The sequence below is a fragment of the Solanum dulcamara genome, chromosome 9 (genome assembly GCF_947179165.1).
Source record: "Solanum dulcamara chromosome 9, daSolDulc1.2, whole genome shotgun sequence".
NCBI classification, from domain to species: Eukaryota; Viridiplantae; Streptophyta; class Magnoliopsida; order Solanales; family Solanaceae; genus Solanum; species Solanum dulcamara.
Window position 1 is genome coordinate 74,451,646 of NC_077245.1, and position 18,051 is coordinate 74,469,696.

Below are 18,051 nucleotides of genomic sequence, written 5' to 3' on the forward strand. Positions count from 1 at the left end.
CATCATTTTCTCCCACCCTGTTATTAGGTGTTTACTGATCACACTACCTGATGGTGCGGGTTGGCTACTGTTTTCTTTTGAGAAAGTGAACAAAGCTTTCTGCAAGCCTAATAATGGCGATCCATTGTTGTAGTCGTTGACAGTAGAGCTGAATGTGTTTTGTTCCCCAATTGTGGTGAGTAACTAGTCTTTGCATGCTGTGTTTACTGCTTTATGCAAAACAGAGCTCTTCGTCTTTGTGTTCTTTTTTTACTCTCTCACCCATGGAAATTTATCCCCCTTTCGACATCCTAACATCTACTTATTGGATGGGGTAAAAAAGTAGTCTTCACGGATAAATTGTAGATTACACACCTAAACTACTTAGTCTCTTTCCATGCATGTTGTCTTGTCAATTATCGATAATATCTTCCTTCCTTTTGAACAATTAATGATTAATGACCGTCCAAATCTAAAGTGGGGTAGCTCCCTATAAAGATAATTGGTCTAGGTATTTGGTTCAGTTCTTGAAACATTAGTAAAAGATCTTCTCATCATACCAAGTTCCATTGCCAAATGGCACCAAAATTCAAATTACTTCAAGTGTAGGATACACATTCCTTATCTTGAATTTTGACTCTGTTTACATCACTACAAAAGTTTATTTCTTCGTGATTTTATTCTTGGATTTTCTAATGGTCACGACTTGGAACATTTTTTTTCAATTTTTCATGAGGTTCTTTGTGTCTTTCCAATTTAGTGAACAAAGTTACTCAAAGCCTATGTTGATGGGATGTAATAAATAGATATATGTTCAATTGAATAGTTAGAATATGCGCAAGTTAATTCAAATACTATCATTATACAAAAAGTAGTGTTTACTTACGTATCGTACTCCGTGCAACTATCTCCGTGCAACTATGATTGTTTATCCGAAGGATCAAGTTAGAAGGTAGGAAATGGGTGATTTGTTAGGATTCAGTTCTTTAATTGGGTAATTGACTTGGTGAATCGGCTCTTACGTTCTGCGTTTGTAAAATGAATTCCACCCTACACTTGTTCACTAACTATGACAGTTTATTGGGACTTCTTTTCCCCTTCAATTTTGTCTGGATACATAATTACTGGTTTTCAATTTAGTGAATATTCTATTCTTTTACTAGATAATTGTCTTTGTGAATTGGCTCTTACGTTCCATATTTGTGGAATCAACTCCAAGTTACACTTGTTCACTAATTTTGATGGTTCCCCAAGTCTTTTTTTTGCTCACTCATAGGGGTTGAGATTCCCACAAACAAGGCATGGTCGACTGTTTGAATGATACTTAATTCATAAAAAATGGACACTCGACAAAGTCGACTTTTGACATTTCAATCAAAAACCCCTTTTTAAAGAAATTGTGACGATTAATACAGAGGAATTTCTATGAAAAACTTGAAATAATTCACAATATTGACTTGGATATGAAATTACTGGCGTTCATTTAACTGGATAATTGTCTTTGTGAATTGGCTCATGCGTTCTGCATTTGTGGGATCTACTCCAAGTTACCCTTGTTCACTAATTATAACGGTTTTCCATGTCTTTTTTTCTGCTGAGACTCCCACAAAGCAAGGCATAGTAGACTGTTTGAATGATACTTGATTTATAATAAAATGATTCTTTTAAAGTTATACACACTTTCTGAATGAATGTCACACAAAATATATCACTAAATTTTTAAAAGAAAGAGATGAAATTAAGCTTTAAAGTTGATAGCTTGTAACATATCTATAGTTCCATAAACTTGCAACCAAACTATCAAGTAGATATTATATATAATAATTATAACAATAATAGCTATGTAAGTGACCAGATAAACACCTCGACCAAAGTGGGCTTTTGACATTTCAATCAAAGACCCCTTTTCTAAGAAATCGACATGTGTTAGTTGAGTGAACCAATCATTCACAACAAGCCAAGCTTTAGCTTTCTAGTGGGTGCCTCTTTGTTTGCTAATTCATTTATGACATTTTCTATACACGTGGAATTGCATGAAACCGTCCAATAATATTTTCACTTTCTATATTGTGTTTGATATTTTCTCAATTCAAGAATATTCTATTTTCCTCTCCTATTTAAACCCTCAAAACCTTTTACTTTTTTATCCATCAAACCAATACTTCATACTCCAAAGCAATACAACAAACTCTAATTAAAAAAAATACTTTCCAGATAGTTTTAAATAATTGTGGCGTTCGAGTCAACTTTCTTTCTAAAGAAATATAATGTCTACCTTGGTTGAATTTCATGTCTCTAATGTTTTCCCATATTATAGTGTAAGAATGGCTAAAAAGATGGTCAATATGAAGCCATGGATTGAAGTTGCACCACCACTTGTTATTATTCCAACAAAGATTTCTCATTCACCAAATCTTGAGACAATCAAAGAAGAAGAAAAAAATGAAGATGACAAAAAAGATCCCTCATTTTAGCTTTCTTCAAGAATCTCTCTAGTGTTTCTTCTTCCCTTTAAAGCCTTTTTTTTTGGGTAAAGGGGAAGAAGGGTACTACTAGCTGTAATAGTTGTTAGGGCAATGTGAGCTATCTTCAATATGAGTATGTGTGTGTATATATATAATGGAATGAAGATGTGATGAGATTCTTCACTTTCCAATTTGTGTGTGTATGTGTACTTAATGTCTCTATGTATTTTTTTAAGGATATGGTTGGTAACAATCTGTCATAATGGTTTCATCTCTTATGTTTATACAAAATTTCCTTATAATCTCCATTGTATAATTGATTAACAGTTTAGGTTCTATATATTAATAATGCAAAATACAACACTAACATATCTAGTGTAGTTTTACAAGTGAGGCTTAGAAAAGATAGGATGTATTCAAATCTACTTTGTCATGATTAGGATAGGTCACCAGGCCATTATTGCAGGACAAACAAAATTCCAGGTCAATTGAAGTCCATTAGTTAAATTCAGAAAAATCAACATGTAGTAATCAAAATAAACAAGCGCCAATAACCATGAATTCGTGTGTCATGATCTCCAAACGCGGAAAAATAATGTTTCTCATGGTGAGTATTGGTTGTCACGGGGCCTTTTTAAAGGGTCGACAAAATTTTAGGTCAATTCGTTTCCTCAACCAAATTCACAAAAATCAACATGTACTAATATATACTAAAAACACGATCATAATTATGAAGTCATGTTTCATGACCTGGAGATGGCAAAAAATAATGTTTGCCATAATGAGTATTCATCACCGGATCATTTTTAATGGATCAATCAAATTTTAAGTCAATCGGAGTCTGCCATTTAAATTCAAAAAGATCAACACGTACTAATACACATAAAAAAGCCTATAATCATGAGTTTGTGTTTCATGATCCCGAAATGTCAAAAAAATGACGTATGTCATAGTGAGTATTGCTCACTGGCCATTTTTAATGGATTGAAAAAATATCAAGGCACTAGGAATTGGCAACCAAATTCACGAAAATCAACATATACTAATACACACTAAAAACACTCCTACTCGTGAATTCATGTTTTATGACCCCCAAAATGTCAAAAATGACATTTTCATGGTGAGTATGTGTCACTAGAAAATTTCTGAAAGATCGATACAATTTCAAGTAAATTAGTTCCCGAAAATCATATCACAAATGTTGGGGGAGGAAGCACCACAACTAAAGTTTGATATGACAATAAATAATGAAAATAAATTGAACACGAAAATTTTACGTGAAAACCCCTCAAACAGATAGAGGAGAAAAACCTCGGGGTAGAAAGGATCTCACTATTATTATGGAGTACACTACTCTCAAATACAAGGAGAAAACAACAATTAACACTTCTCTCTTGTAAAAGGAACAACTACTAAAGAGGACACTCAAGACTACAATATTTATCTTGGTGTATAACTCTCTTTGTATTCTTACTCTCTCTTTCTGAGATTTTTTGGGATGATCTAATGAGGGCAAGGGACCCTCTATTTATAAGAAATGTCAAAACGCGTAAAGGAAAACGTTTACTCATTTTCGTGTTGAAAACGAGTAAAGAAAGGTTGAACGGTTTCTGCGCGTTGGACGGTTTCTACGCGTTTTTGTTTTGTCAAAATTGCTGCCAACTTTCTTCCTTTTCTGAAGTTTCTTTTTGACTCCCTACCATTGTTGACTTTTCCTTTCATTCTCCCACTTGAAGATTTAATTGAGAATCAATTAAGTCTTCACACCATTCTTTCTACCCAATTACTGCAATGTTACATTTCTGCTAGGCCAATAGAAAATCGACACCATATAAACTTGTTACTGTTGATCGGCTTCGTAAACATATCTGCTAGGTTGTCATTAGTGTGAATTTTCTGAATATCCACACTACCTGCTTCCACCTTCTCACGAACAAAGTGATACTGAACTCGTATGTGCTTTGTCCTTGAATAAAATGCTGGATTCTTTGCAAGATGCAAAGCGCTTTGACTGTTACAAAACAGAATAACCTTCTCTTGTTTCTGCCCGAGCTCCTCCAGTAACATCTGCATCCATATTGCCTCTTTGCTAGCTTGTGTAGCTGCTACATATTCTGCTTCCGTCGTAGATGTAGCCACGATAGATTGCAGTTTTGAAATCCAGCTTACAGCTCCTCCAGCAAGAGTAAACACATAACCTGTGGTAGACTTGCTTTTATCAAGATCACCTGCATAATTTGAATCAACATAACCTTTAACAGTAAAGTCTGATCCTCCATAACACATAGTAATATCTGAGGTACCCTTGATGTATCTTAGGATCCTCTTAACAGTATTCCGATGCTCTCTACCAGGATTAGCCATGTATCGACTAACCACTCCCACTGCTTGTGCAATTTCAGGTCTTGTACATACCATGGCGAACATTAAACTTCCCACTGCTGATGCATACGGTACTCGAGATATCTCCATCCTCTATGCTTTATTGCTAGGACTCATACTTGAGGATAATTTGAAATTAATAAGAAGTGGGGTAGAAATTGACTTACAGTCTTGCATCTTGAAGCGTCTCAAGATTTTCTTTAAGTAGTTCTTTTGAGAAAGCCAAATCTTCTTATTATTTCTGCCTCGGTGCATTTGCATCCCTAGAATCTTGTTTGCTGGTCCCAAGTCCTTCATTTCAAACTCCCTAGCCAATTGTGCCTTTAGATTTGTAAGACGATCTTTGTTGGGGCCTGCTACCAACATGTCATCAACATACAACAACAAAATAACAAAATCGTCATCACCAAATCTCTTGTAATAAACACAAAGATCTCGGCGCCTGTTTGAGACCATATAGATATTTGTTTAACCTGCAAACCAAGTTCTCTTTTTCTTGTTCTTCAAAACCTTCTGGTTGGAGCATGTAAATTTCTTCTTCAAGCTCTCCATGAAGAAATGCAGTTTTAACATCTAACTGCTCCAAGTACAAGTCAAATGTAGCACACATCGCCAGGACCACTCGAATTGTTATGAGTTGAACCACCGGAGAAAATATCTCATTGAAGTCTATACCTTCTTTTTGAGCGAATCCTTTCACCACCAATCTTGCACGATACTTCTCCACTTGATCATTACCATTGCGTTTGATCTTGTAGACCAATTTGTTTCCAATGGCCTTCCTTCCTTGTGGCAATTGAACAAGATCCCATATTTTATTTTTATGAAAAGCTTCAATTTCTTCTTGCATTGCTGCCACCCACAGAGATGATTCTTGGCCTTTTATAGCCTCGTGAAAAATTGAAGGCTCTCCATCTTCTGTTAGTAGACAGTATGCAATATTACTCTCCATAGAATAATCTGAGTGCCAAGTTGGATCTCTTCTCTCCTTAGTTGACCGTCGAACTTCTGGAGTTTCGATATCAGCCTGCTCTTGTTCTTCGTTCTTTGGTGCTGCTTCAGAAGAAACTGGAACTTCTTCTATTTCTTCAACTTCAACTGTAGTAGTCTCTGATTTTTCTTTTGAAGTGCTACCTTCTTTTTCTTGTATCTTGTTTTCAACAAACACAACATCCTTGCTGATTACCACCTTCGGGCAGTGGGATTCCACAAGCGATATCCCTTGACTCCATCAGCATACCCTAAGAAAATGCATTTCCTGGATTTTGGATCTAACTTTGATTTTTCTTGGGTGTTGTACATAACATAGACAGAATAACTAAGAACTCTGATACCACTGTTGGAGAGAGGAAGCACCACAACTAAAGTTTGATATGACAATAAATAATAAAAATAAATTGAACACGAGAATTTTACGTGGAAACCCCTCAAACAGATAGAGGAGAAAAACATCGGGTAGAAAGGATCTCACTATTATTATGGAGTACACTGCTCTCAAATACAAAGAGAAAACAATAATTAACACTTCTCTCTTGTAAAAGGAACAACTACTAAAGAGGACACTCAAGACTACAATATTTATCTTGGTGTATAACTCTCTTTGTATTCTTACTCTCTCTTTCTGAGATTTTTTGGGATGATCTAATGAGGGCAAGAGACCCTCTATTTATAGGAAATGTCAAAACGCGTAAAGGAAAACATTTACTCATTTTCGTGTTGAAAACGAGTAAAGAAAGGTTGAACGGTTTCTGCGCGTTGGACGGTTTCTACGCATTTTTGTTTTGTCAAAATTGCTGCCAACTTTCTTCCTTTTCTGCAGTTTCTTTTTGACTGCCTACCATTGTTGACTTTTCCTTTCAACAAAAAAATTCGTTAACTAAAACACGAAAAATTAAGAAAATTGCCTACATCCTATTGAATTCCTCTTAAATGCTAAAAAAGATGGTATGGGTCATGGTGAGTCTACACATACTATTCCTCCAAGTCATTACAGAGGAACCCGAAAAGGTTTTGGATAAAAAGTGCTCGAAAATGTTATCATTAAAAAATTCATTGACTAACATATACGAAAAACTAAGAAAATCGTTTAATTCTTGTTGAGTCCCCTAAATGCAAAACAAACAGCGTGGATCATGGTGAGGTTATAAGTACGATTTCTCCAGGTCATTATAGAGTGTCCTATAAAGATTTTGAAAAAGAAATGCCCGAAAAACATATCACAAAAATATTTATTGACTAACACACGCAAAACACTAAGAAAAACGCTTAATTTCTATTGAGGGACCCTTAAATACAAAAAAAATGTGGTAGAAAAGTTCATTCAGGTCATTACGGAGGGTCCTATAAAAGTTTTGGAAGAAAAGTGCCCCAAAATCATATCACCAAAAAATTAATTTACTAACACACACGAAAAAAATATGAGAAAATCGCATAATTTTTATTGAATGGCCATTAAATGCTAAAATAATAATGTGAATCATGGTGAAGCTATACGTGATGTTTCCAAAGTCATTACGGAGGGTCCTGTAAAAATTTTGGAAAAATTATGACCGAAAATCAATCACCAAAAAATTCATTAACTAACACAATAAAAAATTGAGAAAATCCGCTAATTCATGTTGAGTTGCCCCTAAATGCTAAAAAAAAAAGTGGATCATGGTGAGGCTATACGTACTATTCCCCAGGTCATTCCGAAGAGTCTTTCAAGGGATTAGAAAAAAATGCAAAATCATATCATCAAAAATTTTATTGACAAACACACAAAATTGAGAACTGCTGGAAAGAGGAGTATGATACGACAAGCTTATGATCAGAAGCTTGGAAGCTACCCAAAGGTTGAGTGGAGAAGTTTGATGTGTCGTAGTTCAGCAAGTCCTAAAGCTATATTCTATGGCTACAAACACAAAACAGACTTCTCACCATTGCTAAAATGGAGAATACAAATGGATCCTTTATGTGTTATGTACCGACAAGAACCCAAAACAACAGATCACCTGTTCTTTGAATGCATGTTTGCTACTCTACTATGGAAGAGACTACTCCAATGGATAATGATAAGTCAACCTCAATGCTCTACCTGGACTACAAATCAACAATGGATCATATTGAAGACCAAGGAGAAAAGCAACCAAGCACATGTTATGAAGTTAATCTACACTGAATATATATATGTAATTTGGAAAGAGAGAAATGCAAGATTGTTTGAGAAACAAGAGACTGCGATGGAGAATATAGTACAACGAATTGCTTGTGTATGTTGTGTTAGAACTACTGTACCAGCTAGACTGTTCTTAGATAGATTTAGCTTTTAATTTCGTATTTGAGTCCTAGCTGAAAACACTGTTACATTGAGGAGCTAGTAGTGTATTGCTGGCTCAGTTTTGTAACTCCTATTTTGGTGATTAATAAAATTACTAATTACCAAAATAAAATTGAAAAAATCGCCTAATTCCTATTGAGTGACCCCTAAATGAAAAAAATGGCGTGGATCAAGGAGAAACTATACGTATGATTTATCCAGGTCATTATAGAGGGTCCTGTAATTTTTTTGGAAAAAAGTGCCCAAACATTATATCACTAAAAAATTTATTGACTAACACACATGAAAAACTAAAAATATCACCTAATTCTTATTGAGTAACCCCTAAATGCTAAAAAAGAGCATGGATCATGGTGATGCTACATATACTGTTACCACAGGTCATTATGGAGGATCTTGTAAAGATTTTGGAAAAAAGTGCTCGAAAATCATTAACCAACACACAAAAATCTGAGAAAATTGCCTAATTCCTATTGAGTAAACTAAAAATGCTACAAAATTAGTGTGGATCATTGTGAGACAATACATACTGTTCTCCCAAGTCAATATGGCGGGTCCTGGAAAGGTTTTGAAATAAAAGTGCCTAAAAATCATATTACTAAAAAGTTCACTCACTACACACGAAAAGATGTGAAAATCACTTAATTCTTGTTGAGTGGACCCTAAATTCTAAGATATTACGTAAATTATGGTGATTCTATATGTAATGTTCCCCCAGATCATTAAGGAGGGTCCTATTTTTCTAAAGAAGTGTATGAAAATTATTTCACCAAAATATTTATTAACTAACACTATGAAAAAAATAAGAAAATCGTTTGATTCCTATTAAATGACCCCTAAATACTTAAAAATAACTTGGATCATAATGAGGCTATACATACTATTTTACAAAGCCAAATCACCAACAAATTCAAGGGCTAACATACACGAAAAATTGAGAAAATCGCTTAATTCTTATTGAGTGGCCTCTAAATGCTAAGAAAGTGGTGTAGATCATACCGAGACTACACGTTCTATTTCAAGGTAAGTACGGAGGGACCTGTAAAGGTTTTGCAAAAAAATTGATCGAAAGTCATATCATCAAAAAATTCATGGAACTAACAAACTCGAAAAAATAAAAAAATTATTTAATTCCGATTGAATGACCTTAAATGTTAAGAAAGTGGTGTGGATCATGTCGAGGCTACACATACTGTTCTCTGAGGTCATGACGGAGGGTTACATAAAGATTTTGCAAAATAATTGACCGAAAGTCATATTACCAAATAATTAATGGCTAAGACACATGAAAAATTGAAAAACTCGGTTCATTCCTTTTGAGTGGCCTCTAAATGCTAAGAAAGTGGTCTAGATCATTCCGAGGCTATATGTACTGTTTCCCTAGATCGTTACGGAGAGTTCTATAGGTATTGCAAAAAAATTGACTAGAAGTAATATCTATAAAATATACATAGGCTAACATACGAAAAACTAAGAAAATCATTTAATTCCTATTGAGTGACACCTAAATGCTAAGAAAGTGGAGTAGATCATGCCGATGAAATGTACTGTTCCCCCAGTTTGTTACGGAGGGTCTTGTAAAGATTTTACAAAAAAATTGGTCAGAAGCCATATCAGAAAAAAATTCATGGACTAACACACGAAAAATTAAGAAAATTGCCTAGTTCCTATTAAGTGCCCCTAAATACTAAGAAAGTAGAGTGGATCATGGAAAGGATACACGTACTATTTTCCCAGATCGTTATACATGGTGGTGTAATGATTTTGCAAAAATATTGATCGAAATTCATATCAATAAAAAAATTACGGGCTAACACATACAAAAAATTGAGAAAATTGATTAATTCTTGTTGAATGACCCTTAATGCTAAAAAGGTGATGTGGATCAGGACGATACTACACGTATTGTTCCCCTAAATCGTTACAGAGGCTCAGGTAAAGGATTGTAAAAAATTAAGTTAAAACTATATCACCAAAAAATTCAGAAGCTAACACACAAGAAAAACTGAGAAAATTTTATAGTTCCTGTTGATTGGCCTCTAAATGTTTAGAAGGTGGTGTGGATCATGCTGAGACTACATGTACTATTCTTCGAGGTCTTTACGGAGGGTTATATAAAGGTTTTTCAATAAATTGACCGAACGCTATAACACCGAAAAATTCAAGGGCAAACACACGAGGAAAATTAAGAAAATCACCTAATTTCTCTTGAATAACTCCTAAAAGCTAAGAAAATGGAGTGGATCATGCCAAGACTACATGTACTGTTCCCCTAGATCGTTATGGAGGGTTCTGTAAAGATTTCACAAAAAAGTTGACGGGAAGTCATATCACCAAGAAATTTATGGGCTAACACACACGAAAAATTAAAAAAATTGATTAATTCCTATTTTATGGCCCCTTAAGAAAGTAGAGTGGATCATTCTGAGGTTACACGTACTATTTTCCAGGTCAGTATGGAGGATCCTGTAAAAGTTTTGTAAAAAAAATTAACTAAAAGTCATAGCACAGAAAAACTCAGGAGCTACAACATACGAAAAATTGAGAAAAATCGCCTAGTTACAATTGAGTGGCTCTTAAATGCTAAGAAAGGGTAATATATTTTGCCAATGCTACACGTATTGTTCCCCCATGTTGTTAGAGAGGGTCCTGTAAATGTCTTGCAAAAAAATTGTCCAGAAGTCATATTACTAAAAGATTAATGGGTTAACACACACGAAAAATTGAGAAAATCACCTAATTTCTGTTAAGTGACCCCTAAATGCTAAGAAAGTTGAGTGAATAATACCAATGCTACACATACTATTCCCACAGGTCATTACGGAAGATCCTTTAAAGATTTTACAAAAAAATTGACCGAAAGTCGTATCAATAAAATATTAATAGGCTAACACACACAGAAAACTAAGAAAATCTTTTAATCCCTGTTGAGTGGCCTCCAAATGCTAAGAAAGTGGTATGGATCATGATGAGGCTACAAGTACTTTTCCCCCGGGTAATACGGAGGGTCCTGTAAAGGTTTTGCAAAAAACTTGAGCAAAATATATCATCAAAAAATTCATGGGTTAACACGTACGAAAAATTAAGAAAATTGTCTTTTTCCTTTTGAGTGAACCCAAATGCTAAGAAAGTTACGTGGATCATGCCGATGCTATACGTACTGTTCCCCCAGATCGTTACAGAAGGTCTTGTAAAGATTTTATTAAAAAATTGGCCGAAATCCATATCACCAAAAAATCAATGAGCTAACAAACACGAACTAACTAAGAAAATCGCCTAATTTCTTTTGAATGGCCTCTAAATGCCAAGTAAGTGACGTGGATCATGCCGCGGCAGCACATACTGTTCCCCCAGGTCTTCACAGAAGGTTCTGTACAGGTTTTTCAAAATAATTAACCAGAAGTCATATCACTAAAAGAATTCATAAGCTAACACACGAAAATCACAAAAAGGTGCCAAGTTTCTATTGAGTGGCCCTATATGCTAAGAAAGTGGTGTGGCTCATTCCAAGGCTACATGTACTACTCTCTGAGGTTGTTATAGAGGGTTCTATAAAGATTTTGGAAAAAAATTTGACCGAAATCCATATCACCAAAAAATACTTGGACTAACACACAAAAAAAACTAGGAAAATCGTCTAATTCTTGTTAAGTGCCCCCCGAAATGCTAAGACAATGGCATAGTTCATGTTAAGGCTACACTTATTATTCTGCTAGGTTTACGATGGATCTTGTAAAGATTTTATGAAAAAATTGATCGAAAGCTATACCACCAAAAAATTCATTGGCTAACACACGTGAAAAAAATGAGAAAATCGCCTAATTCATATTGAGTGAGCCCTAAATACTAAAAAAATGGCTTAGATCACGCAGAGGCTATACATACTGTTCCCCCATATCGTTACGGAGACTTCTGTAAAGATTTTTTGAAAAAAAATAATGGGAAGCTATATCACCAAAAATTCATAGGTTAACACACATAAAAATTGAGAAAATTGCCTAATAATATTGAGTTGCCCATAAATTCTAAGAAAGTGGTGTAGATCATGCCGAGGCTACGCGTACTGTTCCTTCAGATTTTTACGGTGGGTTCTATAATGATTTCGCAAAAAAATTGATCGAAAGACATATCACCAAAAAATACATGAACTAACATATACGACAAATTAAGAAAATTGCCTAATTCACGTTGATTGGACCCTAATTGCTAAAAAGTGGCGTGTATCATGCAGAGGCAATACATACTTTTCACCCAGGTCGTTACAGAGGGTTCTATAAAGATTTTTTAATAAAATTGATTGGAAGCTATATCACCAAAAATTCATAAGCTAACACATATGAAAAACTAAAAAAATTACTTAGTTCCTGTTGAGTGGCCCCTAAATGTTAATAAGGTGGCGTGGATCATGCTGAGACTACACATACTGTTCCATGAGGTCATTATGGAGGGTTTTATAAAAGTTCTGTAAAAAAAATTAACTGAAAGTCATATCACCAAAAAATTAAGGGGCTAACACACACAAAAAACTAAAAAAATCATCTAATTCATGTTGAGAAACCCCTAAATATTAAGAAAGTGACATAGATTATGCTAAAGCTACACGTACAGTTCTCCAGGTTGTTACGGAAGGTTGTATAAAGGTTTGAAAATAAATTTGACCGGGTGCCATATCACTAAGAAATTCATGAACTAACACATACGAAAAATTGAAAAAATTATCTAATTCATGTTGAATAGCCCCTAAATGATAAGAAAGTGGCGTGTATCATGTCGAAGCTACACATATTATTCTCTAGGTCAATACGGAGGACCCTATAAAGGTTTTACAAAAAATTGATCGGAAGTCATACCACCAAAAAATTAATGGACTAACACATGCAAAAAACTAAAAAACTCGCCTAATTCATGTTGAGTGGGCCCTAAATGCTAAGAAAATGGAATGGATCATGCCGAGGCTACACGTACTGTCACCCCGATCGTTATGGAAGATCATGTAAAGATTTTATAAAATAATTAATTGAAAGTCACATCACCAAAAAATTCATGGAAACACACACAAAAAATAAAGAAAATCACTTAATTTCTGTGGAGTGGTGCTTAAATACTAAAACTTTGTGTGGATCAAGCTGATGCCACACGTACTGGGCTAAAAATTGACAGAAATGCATATCACCAAAATTAATGGGCTAACACAACGTAAAATTGAGAAAATTGTCTAGTTCCTGTTGCGTGCTCCGAAAATGCTAAGAAATTTACGTAGATCATGTCGAAGTTATGCATACTATTCCCTTTGATCGTTATAGAGGATCCTGTAAACATTTATTAGCTAAGATATACTAAAAACTGAGAAAATCGCCTAGTATCTGTTGAATGACCCCTAAATATTAAGAAAGTGGTGTGGATCATGCCGATACTACATGTAATGTTTCCTCAAGTCATTATGAATGGTTCTATAAAGGTTTTGCGAAAAAAATTAAATTTAAGTCATATCACCAAAAAATTAATGGGCTAACACACAAAAAACTAAGAAAATCGCTTAATTCCTGTTGAGGGCAATAAATGCTAAGAAAGTGGTGTGGATCATTTTGAGGCTATACGTGCTATTTCCAAAAAAAATGATCGGAAGCTAAATCATCAAAAAATTCATGGGTTTACATACATGAAAAATTAAGAAAATCATTTAGTTCTTGTTGAATGATCCCTAAATGTTAAAATATTGGTGTGGATCATGTCGAGGCTACACGTATTGTTCTCCGAGGTTTTTGCAGAGGGTTCTATAAAGGTTTTACAACAATAAAAACTGAAAGTCATATCATCAAAAATTCATAGGCTAGCTAACATATACCAAAATTAAGAAATTCACTAAATTCCTGTTGAGTGACCTCTGAAAGCTAAGAAAGTTACGTGGATCAGGCCGAATCTACACATACTATTTTCCCAGGTCGTTATAGGGGCCACTGTAAAGGATTGACCGAAATTCATATCCCCAAGAAATTCATAGACTAACAAACACAAAAACTAAGAAAATCGCGTAATTCCTATTGGATAGCTCCTAAATGCTAGAAAGTGATTTGAATCATTATGAGACTAGATGTACAGTTCCCAGGTTAGTATAGAGGGTCATGTAAAGGTTTTGCAAAAAATTAACCGAAAGTCATAACATCGAAAAATTAATGGACTAACATACACAAAAAACTAAGAAAATCGTCTACTTCCTGTTGAGTGGGCTTTAAATGCTAGAAAAGTTATGTGGATCATATCGAGGGTACACGCACTGTTTCTCAGGTTGTTATGAAGGATCCTGTAAAAAATTTAAAAAATATTTGATCGAAATTCATCTAACAAGAAAATTCATAGGCTAACTCACACGAAAAACTAAGAAAATCGCTTAATTCCTATTGATTGGGCCTCAAAATGCTATGAAAGTAGCGTAGATCATGCCAAGGCTATACGTACTCTTCCCCCAGGTCGTTATGGAAGGTTTTGCAAAAAAATTGAAATAATTAGTGACCGAGAACCATATAAATAAAAAATTCATGAGCTAATACATTCGAATAACCGAGAAAATCATCTAATTCTTGTTGAGTGACCCTAAATGCTAAATAAATGGCATGGATCATGTCGAGGCTATACGTACTGTACCTCCAAGTCATTACAGATGGTCATGTAAAGTTTTTTAAGAATAGTGGCCGAAAACTATACCACAAAGAAATTAATGGGCGTTAACACACGAAAAACTGATAAAATCGCCTAATTCTTGTTGAGTGGTTCCTAAATGCTAAAAATTGACGTGGATCATAGTGAGACTATACCTATTGTTCCTCTAGGTCATTATGAAGGATCCTGTAAATGTTTTAGAAAGAAATGCCCAAAAATCATGTCACCAAAAAATTAATCAATAAATTCTCATGAAAAATTTAGAAAATCGTGTATTTCCTATTAAGTTGCCCCTATATGCTAATTGAAATGGTGTGGATCCATTCAAGTCTATACATATTATTCTCCCTGGTTATTACGTAGGGTCCTGTAAATGTTTTGACAAAAAAATAATCGAAAATCATATCACTAAAAAATTTATGTGCTAACAAACATGAAAAAATGAGAAAAAATCGCCTAATTCTTGATAAGTGACCACTAAATGCTAAAAAAATGGAGTGGATCATGTCAAGGCTATACATAGTGTTCTCCCAGGTCATTACTGAGAGCTCTGTAAAGGTTTTGGAAAAAAAGTGCTCGAAAACTGTATCACAAAAAAATCTATCGACTAACACAAACGAAAAACTGAGAAAATAACATAATTCCTGTTGAGTGCCCGTAAATGCTAAAAAAAATAGCGTGGATCATGATGAGACTATACGTACTGTTTCCCGGTTATTACAGGGCGTCCTCTAAAGATTTTGGAAGAAAAATATCCAAAAATCATTTTACCAAAAAAATCATTGACTTAACTAATACGAAAAACTGAGAAAATCTCTTAATTTCTGTTGAGTAACTCTTAAATGCTAAAAAATGGTGTGGATCATTGTGATGCTATAAGTACTTTTCCCCTAGGTCATTGCAGAGAGTTCTGTAAATGTTTGGAAAAAAAGTGCTCAAAAACTATATCACCAAAAAATTTAAGTGGGAGAAAAAAAGGCATAATTTACGAAATTTCTTTTCTAAGAAAGAGATCATAGTGATTGATGGCTCTTTCAATCCGGCAAAATGGAATTGGCGTGTACCAATTTCGGTCAGATTAATAAGCTTACGACCACTGAACAAACTTGGTTGACGAACATAGTTTATGCGCCGCTAATGTAGCGGCTTGTCGAGCATTTGACAAACTCACACCATCCATTTCAAATAGGATTTGTCCCCTGGACACACGAGCAATCCAACCCGTAGGATTTCCTTTTCCTCTTCCCATTCTTACTTCTGTAGTATCACACACAAAAGAAGTCATAAGCATGAATCCTTGTTTCATGACTCTAAAATGCCAAAAATGACATTTTTCATGATGAGTATTTGTGACCGTGCAGTTTCCGATGGATCAATAAGATTTCAGGCAAATCACATTGCTCCAATTAAATTTAGAAAAATCAACATGTATTAATACACCTAAAAAATATTTATAATCATAAGGCGGAATGACCTCCGAGACCCTTATACTTGGTTCTGTTTGTAAGTTGGACCCTTATACTTACGATTTTGCCAACTGAACCCTTAAACTCACCGAAATACAATATCTTAAACTCCTCTGACTATTGACCGGACTTACGTGGCACCGATAGTGCTAAGTTGGAAAAATGTTTGAATGCACGTGTCTTACATCGAGTGACTATCTTTTTTATATTAAAAAATATTTAAAAAATTAAAACAAAAAAGAGAAAAATCAACCCTTTAGCCCCACCCCTCACCTGCAACTTTCTTCTTCCTTCAGCCCCCACTCCCACCCCACCCCCTCCTCCTTCTTCTTCTTCATGCCCGCCCCGCACCCCTCACCCCAGCCAACCAAATCTTTTATCTCAAAATTTTATTTTAGTTTCTTTAATTTTGAAATTCAAACTCTTTTTCTATGAATCTCTTATCTCAAAATTTCGAATTTTGTTGGTAAAAGAATGAAGTTTAGATAATCTTGAAATTTTGAGAATCAAAAATAGATAAGATTTGTAGGAATAGAAGGTGAAAATGAGGGATAAGATTGAAAAATTCACCTTCACCTCTAGTTGTATGTAGTGTTTTTCTCAAATAAAATGAAAATTTTCAACTCAAAAATTTCTTTTGTTGCAAAGTTCCCACAACCCTTCTGCCACACTCCCATCAATCTCATGAGTATTTTTCGAATTTTGTATGAATTATTTGTGAAGAGTAATGACATATATTGAAAAGTTGAAAAGCTTCATGAAGAAGCTTCAAGAACAATAAATGGATTTTGTGAATTGAGGAAATTAATCCAAATGTGATGGAAATTTATTGAATTTGTGTTGGTAAACTTTTAGTGTAAAAAAATTCAAGTAAAATAGGAAGAATTAGACCAATTTGACATGAATTTAGTGCTCAATTATGAGCAAATATGAAGAACATGATGTTGAAAATTTTCAGAATGTGCAAACTTATTTTTTTAATTTTATTTCTTTATTTTTAATATTTAATTTCCTATGTGGCATTAAAAATGACATGGAATTCTATAAAATGACATGAAATTCCACGTGTAAGCAGTTGTGCTACACGCACATACATCGAATGAGAAAGGGGTTTAAAATATTATGTTTCAGTGAGTTTAAGATTTCAGTTGTCAAAATCGTAAGTATAAGGGTCCAACTTACAAACGGAGCCAAGAATAAGGGTCTCTCGGGTCATTCCTCTTAATCATAAATTCATGTTGCATGATCTCAAAACGCCAAAAAATAACATTTATCATGGTAAGTGTTAACCAATAGGCCCTTTTTAATGGACTGATAAAGTTTCATGTCAATCAGACTGCGTCAATCAAATTCAGGAAAATTAATATGTACTACTATACACAAAAAACACTTATAATCATGAATTCATGTTTCATGAATCCGAAATGTCAAAAATTAACATTCGTTAAAGTAAGCATTTGTCGCTAGGCCGTTTAAGATAAACTGATCAAATTTCAGGCCAAATTGGTATCCATTAATTAAATTCTAAAAATTGAACATGTACTAATACATACAGAAAAAAAACGTCCATAATCATAAATTCTTATTTCAAGATCTTGAAACGCCAAAAAAGGACATTTATCATAGTGAGTATTTGATGTATTAGGATAGATTGTCTGTATTAACCCTTTGAAGCGCAATATTAGATAAATATTTCATTTTATATGATATATATTTTTTTACAAGAGATCGATAAATAAACTGTATATAAAGAATCACTTTTATTCAAATTATTAAGGGTATA